We start from the raw sequence: 14,329 nt of genomic DNA on the forward strand, positions 1-14,329 counted from the left end.
ACATAAATTTCTTTGCTCAGGTTGATTGCTGTAGGGTACCATGAATCACATTGCTGCGTGTTTGCTTCTTTATACTAGCTATTAACCACCTTACTGGTAAACTTGGGGCCATTTCTGACAAAATATAAAATGATTTTTCTCCTTAAACCCCATTCTTGGATTCATTTCTCTACTATTTTCTCTCACTTTACCCTCTGTCTTCGTTTGACTGACCTATACTTTTGATTAATTTTTAATTGAATAAATTTTGATAAGCCAAGCAAATCCTTTCTGAAAAGCCAGTTAAAAGAAAGTCTATGAAATACATGAGATACTGATGTAAATGTCAAAATTCTTAAGTCATGTACTATAAAGGTATTTAGGAAGTGAAGAAAACTACAAGCAAGCTCACCTTCCAAGTCCCCCATTAAGATTGAATGTGCTCAATTATAACAAACGTTTAAAGGCAAAACAACTGCACAATAGAAAAACATGCTTTAAGCCCTCAGACTTTGTATCTATTTTGTGACATATTTAAAGAGGTTATAAAAGTCCTGGTGATTCTCCCTGTGAACCAATAGCCTGATGCAGGAGTGGAGCCAGTGAAGGAGAGAAAAAGCACAGACAAGTCGAATCTCTGCAACAATCCCTCAGTTAACACATAAAGAAAACAACCTAATTACTGGAAAGCGGGGAAAAAGAAAATAAAAAGTATGGGAAGGCAGAGAAGCATTAAATGCGAACACACAAATTTGTCTCTGCTGTGGAACGAGAAATCAGCCTAGGTCCTGAGGGTAGCCATTAAAGACTGGATGTTTGTCTAACACGTGTGGATGAATGAGAAGACGCCAAGGAACAGAAAAAAAAAAAAAAAGACCAATTTTAATTACTAGGAAAGCTGCAAGAGAAAGAACACAGAGCTGGTGGCAGGAAGCTTCCAGCTACAGGCTGCATGGCACTGTACTCCCCGTGCCAATCAGAGCCAGTGAGACCTCACTGGGGGATGAAGTAAGCAGAGGAATCAGCCTCAGTGCAGGTCAGGCTGGGCTCAAACACACGTGAAAAACCGACCTCCGCGGTGTGACCTGAGGCTTCTCTGAGCAGTTTCGTTCATAGACCTACAGAAATAGAAAACAGCATGTGGGCTTTCCTTCTCATAAAACACAGGTGCCAACCGCATTATCTACGGAAATACACTGCAACAGAAATGTCATAGGATTCATTTAGCAAACACTCAATTAACACCAAATGCATCAGGAGAAAGAGAGAACGACTCAGAGAGAGGAAAAGTAGTGGGGAGGACTAGCAGAACAATGGCACTAAAGCTGCCACACTGTGGATTTACTACCTGGGTTATTTTCCCAATTACCTCCATTGTGATATAAAAATTCAGAGACAGGGCTGCTGTCTGAGACTCAGGCAACTATTTCCTCAGCTTATTGAGAACGGACACGGGGGAGAGAATCCAGGGGAAATCGAAACAGTCAGAGAACCTAACAGTCCGAAGACGCAACTCGTAAGTGTGTAAACAAAGAGCAGTCTTCCCAGTCAGGACCTGAGGAAATTCTCCAAAGTGAAAAAGTCCGCTCTGGAGCCACCTAAGTGAACGCCGCGGCGATCAGAGGTGGAAGCAAGGAGCCTGGGAGTCAGGAGAGAGGCAGCTGCCTCGGAGGACGGGAAGGGTCTCCAGTCTGGGCCCGCACCGCCGACACCTCCGTCTGCTTTGTAATCTACGGACGTTAAACCGGGGAAGGTGGCAGGGCTGACAGGCGTGAGGGAAGCCCTGTGTCCTCGGGAGCGGTTGACTAGTGAGACGCTGAGGGAAACGTATAAAACCCTTCTTGAGACAAACAGACCGTTAAGCCCGGGGACAAGCTAAAAGAACCTTTTCCGCGAGAGGCAGTGAGGCGCTGGGCGCGGGCGACGGCGACAGCGCGGGCGAGCAGGGAGGGGCGAGGGACCGCCGGGAAGGACACAGCCAGTCAGAGGCGCGGGGCGCGGGGCGCGCGGACGCATTGGAGAACACGCGAGCCCCAAACACACCAGCCGGAGGAGGCGCCGCGCCTACTTCCCAATATAACCAACTACCGAGTGCGGGAGTGTTAACTGCGAGAAGGCAGCAGCCAAAGTGCCATTAAAGCTCGGGGTGGAAGGGAGGCGTTACCTGGGTCCTCTCTTCTGGGAGAAGCCGGGCAAGCTGGAGGATTCCCACTGAATGATTCCACACTCCCGGATTCTCTTCTGCCACAGGCTGAAGAAGGACCCCAGGAACTGCTCTCTTTGAACTGTGCGGAGGGGCAGGATGATGGGAGACGGGAATTGAGAGTCTCAGAGGAAGGACAGGGGAGTCTGGCATCTCATTGGTAAGTGGCTGACATACATTCCTTTGCCAATGACTGCTTTCTCTGAATTGTGCACTTTCTCTCCCAGGCGCTTTCAAATTTTGACACACTGGCTTCTGCATAGCCACCCTCTCTAGCGATGTTGCCAGAATTTAAAAACTGTAAAATAAAGCTTTTATATATTTTTCAACATGCTATTTTTTTTCTCTGCTGGGATTTTCTATAAGAAAAGTTGAAACAAGGGTAACTATAACCTATTTGTATATTTCATAATGTCATCCAAAATAAGAGTAAACAATTCCTACAACTAAACTGTAAGGTGATGAATACGAAGATAGGGTAGGGATTTTTCTTTAAAAAAAAAAACTAAACTAAACTAAATGTTCATGAAATAGGGTGCATTCTCAGGTGCTGAATATGTGTCTTACGACTGAGCAGTTTGTTTGAGAGAACAGAGACCAGGTAACTGGGCGTCTGACAGTGCAGTAACTTGTTAAATTTCAGCAGGGATACTCTGTAAGTGAAGTTCTACAAAGTTCGAGAGACTAAAACAACAGTATCTTGGATTATGCTGAGGTGTTTTCTGAATGTTGTGTAGGAATGTGATAGATTTTTAAAAATAATATGAACGTATATTCAGACATCCATATTGAGTTTTTTAATTGAAAAGTGGAAGAGTGGTAATTTGCATGTACATGGACATGGTGTATAGTAAGCTGAGAATTAATCCGACAACCTCAAAAATTTTAAGTTGTTTTAACTAACTTTATTTGGGAAAACTAATAATCCACTAAATGTTTTAGAATTATTTTATTTTTACAATCTGATAACCTCTCTACCTTGAACAATACTATTCATTGTGATAATGTAAATGCAGGTTTGGAAGAAAGAAACTTTTTAACTATTGTATGTGAAATGTCTTACCTATACGCATGTACTCTTTTAAAAAAAAATTTAAAGCTAAAATCATTGAGAAAGGCCATGCTTATACCTTGATTTTCCATGGTAACTGGAAATAAGGATGTAAGAAGTACATGCAGTGTACTAGCCTTAAACATGCAAGATAAATAAGTAGTGGGTCAAATTTAAAAATTAGTGGAGGCATAATTGAGTACCATAGCAAGCTTAAAGAAGTTCATCATTATTAATATTGTGACCTTAAACATAAAATATTAGTGATGATTACATTATTATTTTTTAAGTTCCTATTGTCAATTTTAAGAAACTCAGAAGGGTTTCTTTGTATGTTTTCCTACTTCATACTCAAATGATTATAAATTCTATGTGGACTAGTTTATTGAGTCTCAAAAGTATATGTTTCCTTGATTACAATGGTAAAAAATGATATGATTATATAAGACTATGTCACATAAAACAAATGAATAAAGATGAAAAAATATCACATACAAAGAACAACTAAGTCTAGTGGAGGAAACAAAGAACAAAATTTAAAGTTAAAAGTTAAAGGGAAATACAATCTAAAAAATAAAATTGAATTTGAAAACTAACTTAGCTGGAGTGTGATTCAATGATTTAAAACCATATTTGAAAATAGAAAATCAATAAAATGTTTATTACAATATTTGTATAAATTCCAATATGTTGTGTAAAGCTTGATGGAGCCTTTCAATTATTCCTGTTAACACTTTTAGAAACTACAAAATGGAGAGGAAAACTGCTAAATTTCATTTCTCTTTGATTTCATACACAACTGAATAGAAAGTTAGAATAATAAAGTTAGAAAAAAGAACATTACCCCAATAGAGTCACTAAATTTCAGACTTTGTCTATAACTTTTGAGGCACATGCATACCAAGATGCATTTGGAAATAGGTCTGAGAAACTACAGTTGTGGAATTTTTAAATGGATCGTTGAAATACCTTTTCTCCTCAGGTGAGCAGTACTCCAACTATGTGGTGGTCTGACACCTTTGTTATTTTTGGGAGGTGAATTAAAATCAAACCATGAATGAGCAAGTAGACTATGTTTATTTAAGAATAATTAAAAATAGTTACTTGTGAAAGTTTACTTCAATTTTATGTGCCAAATTAAGTTTTAAAAAAGATCAGGTTTGACTAATATAAACTTCTTTAAATGTATTTTTTATCCAACATTTTAGAAAACCTTTGCCACCTTCAGAGTAGAGTTAAGAGTATGGTTTAATGGCAAAACTGATTTAGTGATAAGGACCAAAGGATGTTAATTAAGGGTAGAGGGCTCTCCAGATGAAGAAAGTAAGGGAACATTTGCTGGCCAAGTTAGTTTAGAGTTTGTCTTATTTCTAGGTAAAATAAATGGCATGTTTTTGTGAAAAAAAAAAACTAACCAAAACTTGTCTAGATGGCTGTAATAGTATAAAGATTATTTGATTATGCCTAAGTCCTGTTGGCTAAAACAAAGTTTTATAGTAGAGGTTAAGTGCCCTTCATTCATCAAAAATTAATTTCAATTTTATAAGACCAAATGTTAGATTTGCTGAATCCATTCTGCCACACATATTTTGATTATAGTTTTTGAATTGTCTTTTTTTAAATATGTTCTAAAAATTTACTAAGAGGTTGGAAATTTATTTGTCTTAATTTAACAGGTCCATATAATTTGCTATCTCAAATTCTGACTTCAGGAGCTCAGATTTATTCACCTCTTTCTTATTACTAAAGATATAAATATGAAAGAGGTATGTATTTCTGAAAATATGTTTTTCAGATGAGGGTCATAAGGTTGTACTAATATGTTACATGAACTTCTTAGCACTTTGTAGCAGGAAAGAGGCTGGTTGGAAGCTCAAAGCAGTAGAATATCTGCAGAGGTCTATTTTCTGAGCATTTGTGATCAATAACTACATTAGAGACTGGCACATTTACGAAAGCAATGAAGTATATAAAAGTCATTAACACTTAAAGATTTAATATTGAATACTATTTACCCATACCATTTCAATTAATTTCTCCTGTTTTACAATTTTTTGATATTCATATGTATAATGTTGAGAAGGTTTGAATAAATGTAACAGTACCAGGTTATATTTTCTCCAGATACTTCAATGGTTTTTGTTAATTTTTTCATTAAAATAGATAAAACAAATTTGATAGTGCTTCATTGATAAAGTGAGTATGTAAGAAATTTTTATGTGACAATATATTTAATTTGTAGGAAAATACAGTTTTGCAAATAAATTTTCATCAGAGTTATTTGGCACTATTAAATTATATCACATGAACTTGATGTATGACTATATATTTAACTTTCTTTATATTTTACCTATGATAAACATGTGCTTAAGCTAAGCAGAGAACATTTTCATGCTATCAGGCCCTTAAGTTAAAACACAGGTTTTTAATTTCATATGCCAGAGAGTGCATATTGTATTTTTGACATTATAGCTGTCTTAAACATTAGCTCATAAGACTTAAAAGCTAGCCAAAATGTGAAAGCTCTTCTTTTCTTTAGTACAAGGTAATGGCTCTATAGAAATTGGCATGAAGTAATTGCAAAAAATAAATCAAGCTCTGTTTTTTTAATGGAAGTAAAAAAATCAATGAATCTACCATTTCTTAATCTAATATAAAACTATGAAACATTATTTGTGGAAAATTTTAGAAAGTACAGTCATGTTCTTTTCCCATGTGTTCCTTAAACTGGAATTCCTTGTGATCACTATCATTTTTATACAGCTCCAAAATTGTTCCATTGGTTGCATTTGACAACATAGGGACGAAATTTATTTATTTTTTCTGTTTTTCTAAGTGGTCCCTTAAAAATCCATAATGGCCTAATAACCTACTTATTTATGAATACCACTTTTTTATTCACTTTTAACAAGTGGACTTCTTTTAAAAGATCTGGCAGGACTTGTGTATTTCCTCCTATACTAGTTGTGGTTCCAAATATTTCTTATATTCACTATGTAGTCCAAAAAAGTTGAGATCTTAATAGAAAGCATTAACATATTTTATGAATTTTCCCACAAACACACCTTTATAGTTTGTTTCTTTACCCTAAAATATGAACCTGCTTAAGCATTAAAGTGACTAATATGAACTTCATAGAAATTTTAAGTAATTGTATAAGATCAGGCAAGGAGGAAGATGAAAGTACTGCATTTACCTGAGTGGTCAAAAACTCTCATTTGTGACCTTTGACAGGATGTATAATTGTATACATATCATTCTATGAGGGACATAGGATTTTGCTTTTTAGCATTTTTATAGCTGTTAAATGCTCAAGAAGGAGAACATCTCATCTTCCATTATGATCCAGTAGTAACTATAGCATATGGAGCTTAGGAAGAGAAACTTTGCTGACCTCTTATGTGATAAAAGATGGATTGAATTTTCTTCCACTTGATAGTCATCATTTGGCACAAACATTCATTCTGAAGCTAAAAATATTAGGGATTTTAATTGAAAGAGATATTATAATAGGGTAATTATAGTTATAATATGTTTAGAGCTGCTGTATTTTCACAAAATTTTACTAGTTGCAGGGGTTATTTTGTAAGATAACAAGTAGAAAAATGGTTGTTGTATTTGGTGAAAAATTTATTTTTAAGTGTATAAAGTTTAATCTTTATTTTCTCAAATATTTAACTTTATATTTATAAGTTAAAGAATTTTTTGGAAACCAAACCAAACATACAGATGACAGATAGTTTAGATAAATTATTTTAAATGTTCTAGGTGCTCCCATTTCAGTTTTATATATAAATTCACTTTTCTTTTTTTTTTAATTAATTAATTTATTTTTAGAGAGAGAGGAAGGGAAGGAGAAAGAGGTAGAGAAATATCAATGAGTGGTTGCCTCTTCTGCGCCTCCTACTGGGGACCTGGCCTGCAACCTAGGCATGTGCCCTAACTGGAAATTGAACCCTTTGGTTTGCAGCCCGCACTCAATCCACAGAGCTACACCAGCCAGGGCCAAATTCATTTTTCAATGATGTAATATTTGTTGAGATGCTATTATAGTTTATAGTATCTAATGACAGAATTAGATGAAATCCCTAGTGATGAATGTGAATATTTATTTGAAGGTACAGGTGACAGTAGAAATTTAAAAAATAATTGTTTCCTAGAAATAAATTTTTATTGCATTAGGATTTATTATTATTAAATGTAAAATTGTTTCTGGGACACCTAAACAAATTCAAGTGCTCATGAATATTTCTGAAAACATTGTGAAAATTCTCATAATTAACTTTAGATTTTGCCACATTTAGTTATTTGAAAACTCTCCTGTTTATATGAAACCTTTAAACCATGATTCAATGTAATATTCTTTGTCTTTCAGTTCCATTGTTCTAATGGAAATGTGTGTGCTAGTAAATGAGAGTTCCTAATGCTAAAATAATCATTTTATTAAAAATAAGCACATATCTCATGAGTTATTGATGATAAATAATTATGATGAGGATACTTAAGAAAAAATGACAGAATGATACCATTTAGTGTTAGAAGGAACTTACCAAGCTCCTATTTTCACATATTTGTCATTTGTCATGAAAAGGAATAAACAAAGATATGAAAAGGTTAAGTGATGGGTTTGACATTACATTTAATGGAAAAGATGGAATTAGAACCCAGTTCTCTTAAATTTCTAGGTCAGAGGTTTTCATAATTTATTCCAATAATTTAAAATCCAACTACATAAAGTCAGAAGAAATAGCTACTATACCCAGGTTCTGTTGTTAACCAAGACTTGAATGACTAGACAACTTAATAGCTAGATGTGAACTTTTTTCACAATGAACTTAGTGTGCACTCACCAGCTGAATCAAATAGGAGGCTTTGACAGTTTCAGTTAAGAACACTGTGAACTCAAGTAGGAAAAGAAATGTAATTTTTTTCCAGTGATTATAAAGGACCATTCATTTTTTCATTAGCTTCTTTTCTGGATTGGTGTTTTTCCCCCAGTAATAAATGTTTGATGGGGTGCTAAATTAAGTGGAAAACCAGTGAGAAATGTGGGTGAGATAATATTTCTGTGTATTGGAAAATTTGAATAAAATTTAAATAATGACCTTTCTTAGGGCACTAATGATTTTAGATCATTTAATAAAATGCAAAACAGAAAATGAGTCTCTAAAAATAGGCACTATTCTGAGTTTTAAAATTCAAATATTAACTTGTATATAAATTTTAAATTTACTGATTCAATACAAAAGGAAGTTAATACAGAGCAAATTTGAGTAATAGTATTTAGTTATCATTGTGTTTGAACCAAGTTTGTTTATACTTAATTTAAATAGTACTATATAAATGATTTTAGAATTCATCTATATGCTAAAATTTTTCACCAGTGGAACCGAATGTGATAAACTGTAAAATTAGCATAGTACAACTTAATGGAAAGTCACTTGAATGGTGCTGGGTTTCTGATAGTGATATTTTTACAGATGCTCTCTCTCAAATTTCTTTAATTGTCATATTATGACAAGAAATTTGTATATGTGTTTATATGGGGTGACCTTATATTTTAAGACTTTCTTCCTTTAAATTCTGAATATTTAAAGGTGGTAGACGTAATAAGATGTGGTAAAAGACTGTGGCTAAAACAATGTTTGGTTTGAGGTCTTTTCTACCTTATGCATATAGCCAAAATTTGGAGATAACTCTGGTAGAAAATACAAAATTTATTCTCCAGGTCCAATGAATAGATGTTCTTAAAATTATTTGAATTTTAATTTTTGTATATTTACTTACCTACAACTTTTAATTCTTCAATGTTTTCAAAGAACAATAAACTTAGTAAGAAAGAGTGGTTACTTGATATTTAAGTTAAATGATCCAGAGTTGATTTTGTAAAACAAATTACTACATCAATTGTGTTTTAAAACATGACTATATTTGTTTGCTTCACATTCTTTAATGAGTTGTTGTTAGTATATACCCCAGTGAGTAAAATGAACAAAAAAGTAATTCCTTTCACATTTAAAGCAATTTCTACATTATTTCAATCACTCAAGTGGTCTTCTGTGGACAGTTGTAGTAATAAGTAAGAGTATAAAGGGGAGTAAGTATTTCATGGACTGATGGAGGAAATAAGCACATAGGGTGAATGTAATTCAGTGTGAAATGTTCAGTGATAAAGTTGCATACAGCTAAGATGCAAATTTTCAATATTTCTCCTTTTATGGACAGCTGTTCGTTTTCCTCCAGTCTTTCTAGTTTGGACTATTTCATGCTAACATTGGTTCTGTAATTGCTGTATTTACTTCCTAGAGTCTAAATTATTTTGAAGTAACTGTGGTTCCAAGATTCACCTAATTTAAATGAATGTTCTGTTTTTCTACATCTCATTATAGTGCTAACTTTAGTATCATCTAGTTTCTGATGATACAGCCAAATCTGTGGCTTAGATGCTATGAAGATATGCAATTTTTATATGTTGTTATAAGTAAGCTTGGTTTTTGAGTTATTAAGTATGTAATAGTAATGTGTTGGTGATACTTGTTTTACAGGGTTGGGTTAGGCATGAAGCTAATGAAGCTTTGCTTACACAGGTCCTCCCATATAGTAGTAATAGTAGCATCAGAACAGTAGTAAACATTATTTTGCTATTTACAATAGTATATTTAATATAGGGAGATAGTATGAATTAGGGGATTAGGTATTTGAATTGTAAGATTTAGAGTTGGCTCTACAATTTTATTGTATAATTTTAGAAAAGTTATTTACTTGTAAATCAGGATATTAACTGTCATGAAGATGTAATAATATATAGGAAAAAAGTCTACTTTTCAATGAAAAAAATTGACAGTACTAGTAACATCAAAAATTTAAGTCTGGGAAGAAATTTTGGTTTCACTCCAATTCCTTTTCTAACATATAAATTTTAAATTATCTATCTACAAAAATCTATTTTTGTATAAGGCACAATGCTGTCCTAATTGTGGAGTTATATTGAGATCTATAGACCATGAGTATTTGAAGATTATTCTTTTGTATCTTACCTCTGAGTCAAGTAAATTACTTGAATAAACATTTCTTAAAAATTCACACTTACAATACCACTTACTGTTGGAGATGTAAAGGAAATTAGAAGTTTGATTCCTGACAATGGAAAGATGGAAAATTGTCAGCCAGAACACAACATAATAAGAATCTTAAGAAAATGTATCAGTAAACATACTTATTAAGATATGGGTCACACATTCTGAGAATCTTGGAGGACCAGAAATGGTCATTGTAGGGATGGGTTATATCCCAGACAAAATGAGAAGCAATGGAACTTGAAGGAACTTTCCACTATGGATTGGCAAAGACTCTTTTTCAGTTGGTGGAAAGATAAGCAGAATAAGATGGATGTGTAGAAGAAAGTAGGAAAGTTAGTTAATGTAAAGAAAGAACTCTTTGTTATCCAAAGAGAGAATATAAAATATATCAGATGCAGAAATGTAAAGGATTCTGAGAGAGCTTTGAAGAATCAGGATTTTGTTCAAAAAGAAGAGGATAACTCAAAATTAGATGGCATTGAATATGAGGTTCAGCCTCAGTTTTGTCCCTTACTTTGACTTGGAAAAGTCATTTCCTCACTTTACTAATCTCTCAAGCAAGAGAGTTAAAATCAATAAATGTAAAAGAGTTTTTTCTCTTAAAGTTTTGATCCACTGTAGTTCAATGACTGTGCACGATCCGAGCTTTTGATGAAGAGGAAAATTGCAAGAAACAAAATTGTAGTTGTTGACATCTGAATTTAGGATAGATTCCACCAAACAAAGGTAACGTTCACGGCATATGGGGAGGCCAAGGAAAAGCATGGACTTATTACACACAAGATTAATCCTGATTCAGCAATTTCTCTATGTGCTTACCTAAGCAATACAGTAACCTTTCTAAGCTTCCATTTCTTTTCCTGTACAACGATATTAACTGCTACCTCTCAGTTTTGTGGGGTTTTTTTGTAACAAGGAAATGCAATTGTGTAATTCACAAGTTAAAATCATTTTCTTCATATCTTTACGTATAGTTGCTTGCAACAATATATTTTTAGGCTTAAGTACAAGGAATATTAGAAGGCAGAAAATTCATTTGAATTTTGTATAAATACATCTGGGTACAATCACTTCAGTTTTCCAAATATGAGGAAACTCATTTATTTTCTTGGCACACCATTGTACATTTGCTGTTAGTCAGATGATTTCTTTTTATGGTCTTAATTGTATTTGACAATATTTAAAGAGATTATTATTTTTTGTTTATTTTAAAAAATATTGTGTTTTGCTTTATCTGAGGGAAGTCTTTAATGCCCTTTGTGAGCTTGTTTGGAGGATTGATTTTATTTTGGTAGGAGGGAAAGCTTTTTCAAAATTGGTTTTGAACCCAATGGGATTGTAAAATGGTATAGGATATATTCATTTGAAAATACTTCCTCCAAATATTTTCTTCTTTTATTTTGACTGTATCTCTTTGTTATTTAAATACTTCTAAGGAAGTATCTCATGCTGCAAAGTTGTGTCTAATACTAATTTATTAGCACAAATTAAAAATGAAATCTTTTAAACTGTAAATTGTTAGTACATTTTAGAGCAAAAGTGAAAAGATTTCATTTCAACTTACAATCATTTTATAGTTAAGTTTTTCTGTAAGAGATATTTAGACATATTGCTATTTTATTGGCTTTGCTACTGTGATATTATAAGTTATTAAAAAGTAAATAAATTTATGAGTAATGTGGTAACTTATATGCCACTTGAAATATGTATATGCTTTGTATCTGTACAACCAATCAACCTTTTACCTACATAATTACTGAATATTTTACTATTGCATGAGTTTGAACACAGTAGAAAGAAATGAAAGAAACAAATGTCACAAAAATAGTTTCTTTCAAAGAAGTATGATAATACTATACTGGTTTCAGAGATACAGGATACAGAGGAAAAGAGAAAGGTGGAGAAAGCCACAAAGCAGACAGGAGAGGGAGCTGATAGAAAGCAATTTTAAACTGTTCAATGAAGAAGTGATTAAATAATAATTTACATCATGAAATACTTTTAAAAACTACCTGGACTTGATATTTTACCTGAAACAGTTTTCTTTTTATCTTTTCTGCATGTATTTGTCTTATAAGATAAGGGACTTTACATACAAGTACATGGTTAATTTCCCCAGATTGAATATTAAAATGCCATCTAGATACTATATAGTTGCTTTGATAAATATATTTAGAAGAAATGACTCAGTGTTCTCATTCTCATTACTTCTCTTCTTTAGATTTTTTGCATGATTAGATGTCTTTTACATATTAGAACTTTAAAAGATGTTTAAAAGTTAATGCAACATATCTTTTCTAATTGTTAATCTCTGTTTAGTGTTTGTCTTTAGCTAATATTTAGGTAAATGATATATTTGAGATCAATTATTTTTCATCTGAAAAAATTACTCTTATTAATTTCCTTTGTCTTTTCATTTCAAAATCATTAGGTTAATTTAAGCTTTCTCAAGACAGAAAAATAAAACTTAAATATAAATAGGTACATCCTTATTAATCCTTTTTCCCCTAGGTAAAAATAGTACAGATATCATTTTAAGGATTAATTTTAAAAAGCATTGTTTTGTAGAAGTTACTTTCCAGTAACAAAAGATAATTATAACTCTTTTCCTACCCGTTTATTGATAAAGAGTGGGATGTTGTTTAAGAATGACGTTTAAAATGATGCTGAAATTCTTTCTGTTAGATTACAAATGATATGCTTAGCCTTAGGACCATATGATAAAGCAAGTCTCATAAGTCAGAATCTTGCTTGAAATAAACACTGATGTCATCATCTCTTTTTTATTCTAATATTATAGAAATAATGATGAGAAGTATAAAAAGAATATGATGGAAGCCAAATATTTTCCCTAAAATGTTCTCTAGTTCTATCCCTCAGAATTAGCCCATATAACAGATTTTTCTATGACTTCCTTCCAGTGAATGTTATTTTTAAAAAAGAATCTTAGGTGTCTACATATCAATTCAAAAGGTATATAATTTTTGAACACTGTAGACTATTCATGATAAAGTTATATCATTATTTATATAAATAGTCCTTTACTTAAAATTCTTTATCAATTCATTTTTAAATAGGAATACAAATGCTTATGAAATAAAAAAATTCTTATGTATTTATGTTTACATAAGTATAACTAGATCTAGGAATAAAATTGCTAGGTCAGTGAGAATATGCATTTAAAATTTTGGTTTTATTGCCAAATTGCCCCCCACAGAGATGGTTCCAATTAACATTCTCACTAACAGTTTATTAGAGTGTCTGTCTCTCTATATTCTAAGCCAGTATTGTGTATTACCAAACTTCTTGTCCTATACCTAATGGAAGAGATAAAAGAGTATTTTATTTTCACTTTTATTTATGCTTAATATTTTGAGCACTTTTACATGTTTATAAAACTTTTTAACCTGCTGTTTTTGCTCATCTTCAGTTTAATTCTATGAGTTAATATTTTTCTTATTCCCTTTACATAATAACTGAAAGCAAGAAACAAATAGCAGCAAGAAGTCAATTAAAAATGCTTTGAGACATTGCCAAAATTTCTAAGAAATAAAGGGCACATCTGTGAAAAGCCAGAGATATTTGTAACATAACATTGTTTTCCTTTCCTTATCCATTGTATTCAAAATATCCAGTGGAAGTACAATGAAGAGAAGACAGTTCTACTCAGGTAGAGCAGAAAGGATGTCAAGAAAATAAAAAATTATGGAGAAATGAGTCGTCTTGTATTCAAACCAGCTTTACAAATCTCTCTCACTCAGCACTGGTTCAGGGCATCTTTCACTGGAATAACATCTCCAGACTAGTTTCTCTCCCTGTATTCTCCAAAATGTCAGTCATTCTAATGGAATAACCTTTTGAAGACTCAAGTCTAGTCATTCCCTTTCTTTACTTTCAAGGCTTTAATGGTTGTTTCTGTTTGAAAAACACATTTCAAATTCTTCAGTGTGCCAGTAAGGAGCTCCACAGCTGTTCTTTAGAAACTCTTTCTAAGTTCCTCTGAAACTACATCGATGT

The 14,329-nt window shown here is 32.7% G+C and overlaps 1 protein-coding gene across 1 annotated transcript in view; it reads left to right on the forward strand.

Annotated features, from left to right (window-relative positions):
• Positions 1-2,021: 2,021 nt before the first annotated feature.
• The window catches only part of CNTN5 (contactin 5), a 1,221,314-nt gene continuing 1,209,006 nt past the window's right edge, over positions 2,022-14,329 (forward strand). The window contains exon 1 of the mRNA XM_028517441.2: positions 2,022-2,342. The gene's annotated coding sequence lies outside the window, so the exon portion shown is untranslated. The remainder of the gene's footprint in view (positions 2,343-14,329) is intronic.

This window comes from Phyllostomus discolor, chromosome 6, assembly GCF_004126475.2.
Source record: "Phyllostomus discolor isolate MPI-MPIP mPhyDis1 chromosome 6, mPhyDis1.pri.v3, whole genome shotgun sequence".
Lineage (NCBI taxonomy): Eukaryota > Metazoa > Chordata > Mammalia > Chiroptera > Phyllostomidae > Phyllostomus > Phyllostomus discolor.